This window comes from Pieris brassicae, unplaced genomic scaffold, assembly GCF_905147105.1.
Source record: "Pieris brassicae unplaced genomic scaffold, ilPieBrab1.1, whole genome shotgun sequence".
Classification (NCBI taxonomy): domain Eukaryota; kingdom Metazoa; phylum Arthropoda; class Insecta; order Lepidoptera; family Pieridae; genus Pieris; species Pieris brassicae.
The window spans coordinates 50001-55000 of NW_025576215.1; the positions used below are offsets into that span (position 1 = coordinate 50001).

Consider the following 5000-nt stretch of genomic DNA (forward strand, 5'->3'; position numbering starts at 1 on the left):
CAACTCAAAGTGATTGACGTTTGACATCAATTTTATGTCGGTTTTATGAAATAGATTTTGGTCGGCGGTCGGTAACGGCCATATATGTCTTATATATCAATTTGTATGAAAAAGTTTCAAAAAAAAAAAAAAAAACTCAATCAACTAAGTAAGTAAGTAAGTAAGCAAGCACTTAAGTTTCTTTTAGTGAGTACTATCTAGAATAATTAAAAATATCGACATTTAAATCGACGGTCCCTATTTGGAAGGTTAACCTATAGCCCTAATAATAATTATATTATTATGATTATGACAATGTTGATGTTGTTGCACTAGACACACCATAATAAACCATAAATAGTTTTTCTTACCAGAAGAGTTTTTATTTTTAAATATTCAATTTTAACTAGAAACGTATCGCTATCGCTAACAAAACCCCACACCACACACCACCACACGTTACACACATATACTTGACAGAGTAGATACTATCTACATATATATCGACAGAGTTGTAGATATCGTGCCGTTGAACGGCATCTTGTCGCGTCGCGTGGCGATCTTGTACGAGAAACATTTTCCTCTGACATTGTATCGGAATAATTATTATAATTCATTATTATACATACATACATACATACATACATACATACATACATACATACATACATATTATTAATAAATATAATTGTTTTTTTTGTTTTTTCTTTTCTTCAAATAAACCCACATTGCCATTTCTCTGAGCGTGTGCTGCGAGCTTCAACGAGAAACATTCGGCGCGAAACTGTCGAGCGGCCGGCCGTCGCGCGCCGCACCTGTACGAGAAACATTTTCCTCTGACGTTGCATCGGAATAATTATTATAATTCATTATTATACATACATACATACATACATACATACATACATACATATTATTAATAAATATAATTGTTTTTTTTGTTTTTTCTTTTCTTCAAATAAACCCACATTGCCATTTCTCTGAGCGTGTGCTGCGAGCTTCAACGAGAAACATTCGGCGCGAAACTGTCGAGCGGCCGGCCGTCGCGCGCCGCACCTGTACGAGAAACATTTTCCTCTGACGTTGCATCGGAATAATTATTATAATTCATTACTATACATACATACATACATACATACATACATACATACATACATACATACATATTATTAATAAATATAATTGTTTTTTTTGTTTTTTCTTTTCTTCAAATAAACCCACATTGCCATTTCTCTGAGCGTGTGCTGCGAGCTTCAACGAGAAACATTCGGCGCGAAACTGTCGAGCGGCCGGCCGTCGCGCGCCGCACCTGTACGAGAAACATTTTCCTCTGACGTTGCATCGGAATAATTATTATAATTCATTATTATACATACATACATACATACATATTATTAATAAATATAATTGTTTTTTTTGTTTTTTCTTTTCTTCAAATAAACCCACATTGCCATTTCTCTGAGCGTGTGCTGCGAGCTTCAACGAGAAACATTCGGCGCGAAACTGTCGAGCGGCCGGCCGTCGCGCGCCGCACCTGTACGAGAAACATTTTCCTCTGACGTTGCATCGGAATAATTATTATAATTCATTATTATACATACATACATACATACATACATACATACATATTATTAATAAATTAATTGTTTTTTTTTTTTTTTTTTTTTTTCTTCAAATAAACCCACATTGCCATTTCTCTGAGCGTGTGCTGCGAGCTTCAACGAGAAACATTCGGCGCGAAACTGTCGAGCGGCCGGCCGTCGCGCGCCGCACCTGTACGAGAAACATTTTCCTCTGACGTTGCATCGGAATAATTATTATAATTCATTACTATACATACATACATACATACATACATACATACATACATACATACATACATACATATTATTAATAAATATAATTGTTTTTTTTGTTTTTTCTTTTCTTCAAATAAACCCACATTGCCATTTCTCTGAGCGTGTGCTGCGAGCTTCAACGAGAAACATTCGGCGCGAAACTGTCGAGCGGCCGGCCGTCGCGCGCCGCACCTGTACGAGAAACATTTTCCTCTGACGTTGCATCGGAATAATTATTATAATTCATTATTATACATACATACATACATACATACATACATACATACATATTATTAATAAATATAATTGTTTTTTTTGTTTTTTCTTTTCTTCAAATAAACCCACATTGCCATTTCTCTGAGCGTGTGCTGCGAGCTTCAACGAGAAACATTCGGCGCGAAACTGTCGAGCGGCCGGCCGTCGCGCGCCGCACCTGTACGAGAAACATTTTCCTCTGACGTTGCATCGGAATAATTATTATAATTCATTATTATACATACATACATACATACATACATACATACATACATATTATTAATAAATATAATTGTTTTTTTTGTTTTTTCTTTTCTTCAAATAAACCCACATTGCCATTTCTCTGAGCGTGTGCTGCGAGCTTCAACGAGAAACATTCGGCGCGAAACTGTCGAGCGGCCGGCCGTCGCGCGCCGCACCTGTACGAGAAACATTTTCCTCTGACGTTGCATCGGAATAATTATTATAATTCATTATTATACATACATACATACATACATACATACATACATACATACATACATATTATTAATAAATTAATTGTTTTTTTTTTTTTTTTTTTTTTTCTTCAAATAAACCCACATTGCCATTTCTCTGAGCGTGTGCTGCGAGCTTCAACGAGAAACATATCTATCAATACAAATGTCTATGCAAAAAAAAGAAAACAAACAAAATCATATCAGTCAATAAAATAAATAATAATATTTTTTTACTACTACTACTAGTACTACTACGTGCTACTACTGCACGCCAATACACATACATAATAAAATGAAAAATCGTCTCTCTCTCGCTCGCTCTACGAGAAACATTCGACGTCCGCTCCAATGCCGACGCGGACTATTGCTCTCGGTATAGATGTGGAGCGAAACAGTCGTGCGCACAGCGTCGACTCGTTCTCGTTGCCGCGCGTCGTTCGTCTCAAATAGACACGAACGACGGACGAGAGAGAATGTGTTCTTGTTTTTGTGTTTGTGCGAAGTGTGAGAATATTATATACATATATTCGCGCATGGATGATATAGATATGGGTATGGATTTTCGGAGGAAATTATATCAAATTCGTATTTCGAATGCGAGACCGCCGAGATCTTTCCCAGCTCTCTCTCTCTCTGTGTGTGTGGTGTATAGTACATTTTATATATCTCTCTTGTGTCAACACAAAATAACAAAGAATATACATACTACTCCTCCTCATATTTTATATAATATAATATAAAATTATATTATAGCACCGCGTTCGCAGACCGTATGGTGATGTTACCAATCGACCAAGATTTGGGACCGTCTCCCCCGGTGTTATCTGTGATGTTAAAAGAATACGCTTCTAGGCACACCTCAACGCAGGGCGCCTAGCGTGTTCGACACGTGCGCGGTCGCCACGGCGACCGTATATGGAAAGAATGTATAAAAGAGGACGCACACGCGCCCATCGTCGAAACGGTGTGCGCAGCGTCGTGTTGGAATTTATCCCTCAAGCTCCGGGCGTTGATCGTATCTAGTGCGAATCATGCGTGTGTGTGCGCATGTAATTGCCAGCCGAGTTTTAATATGTTTACAATAACGTATTGAATAAAAATTGAGAAGTTGCGTTTAGATGAATGTTCAATTTTCAAATTGTCACAACATCGATTCCCGCCCGCGGGGTCGTGTTCGTTGCAGTTTTATGTCCCTCACAGTGGTCGAGCATCGTTGTACATCACCTCGTTGCGAGATCGTGACGGGACGGCCGCTCGTAGACCGGTCAAAGTTAGTCTATCGATATGAAGCGCGAACGTCGCGTCGCGTGCAAATTCGACGCGTTACGTTCACGCGTGTCGAGAAGGCGCGCGCGCAAGCGCGCGCCCCTCGACGCCGCCGAGCCAGCGGCTCGCCGAAGCCGCGTGACCGCGGTGTAGGCGTGTCGTTTGCGTAAGCAGCTCCCTGGTTGATCCTGCCAGTAGTTATATGCTTGTCTCAAAGATTAAGCCATGCATGTCTCAGTGCAAGCCGTATTAAGGCGATACCGCGAATGGCTCAATATATCAGTTTTGGTTCCTTAGATCTTACTCAGTTACTTGGATAACTGTGGTAATTCTAGAGCTAATACATGCAATCAGAACTCTGACCAGTGATGGGATGAGTGCTTTTATTAGATCAAAACCAATCGGCGGAGGGCCATGCGTCCGAAGTCGTTAATTTTGATGAATCTGGATAACTTTTGCCGATCGCACGGTCCAGTACCGGCGACGCATCTTTCAAATGTCTGCCTTATCAACTTTCGATGGTAGTTTCTGCGACTACCATGGTTGTCACGGGTAACGGGGAATCAGGGTTCGATTCCGGAGAGGGAGCCTGAGAAACGGCTACCACATCCAAGGAAGGCAGCAGGCGCGCAAATTACCCACTCCCGGCACGGGGAGGTAGTGACGAAAAATAACGATACGGGACTCTTACGAGGCCTCGTAATCGGAATGAGTACACTTTAAATATTTTAACGAGGAACAATTGGAGGGCAAGTCTGGTGCCAGCAGCCGCGGTAATTCCAGCTCCAATAGCGTATACTAAAATTGTTGCGGTTAAAAAGCTCGTAGTTGCATTTGTGCGCCGCGCTGTCGGTGCACCGCATCCGCGGTGATACTGACACGTCTGCGGAGCATATCGTCGGTGAGCCGGCGGTAAAACGCCGGTTCAATATCAAAATCCTATCGCGGTGCTCTTCGGTGAGTGTCGAGGTGGGCCGACAATTTTACTTTGAACAAATTAGAGTGCTCAAAGCGGGCTCAAAATGCCGCTTGAATATTTCGTGCATGGAATAATAGAATATGATCTCGGTTCTATTTTGTTGGTTTTCAGAACTCCGAGGTAATGATTAATAGGGATAACTGGGGGCATTCGTATTGCGACGTTAGAGGTGAAATTCTTGGATCGTCGCAAGACGAACATCAG

General features: G+C 40.9%; 1 non-coding gene across 1 annotated transcript in view; it reads left to right on the plus strand.

Annotated features, from left to right (window-relative positions):
- The first annotated feature begins 3992 nt into the window (after positions 1-3992).
- LOC123719794 overlaps positions 3993-5000 on the plus strand; it is a 1906-nt gene continuing 898 nt past the window's right edge. The window contains exon 1 of the ribosomal RNA XR_006755891.1: positions 3993-5000. This exon is cut by the window's right edge and continues 898 nt beyond it. This is a non-coding gene — a ribosomal RNA (small subunit ribosomal RNA).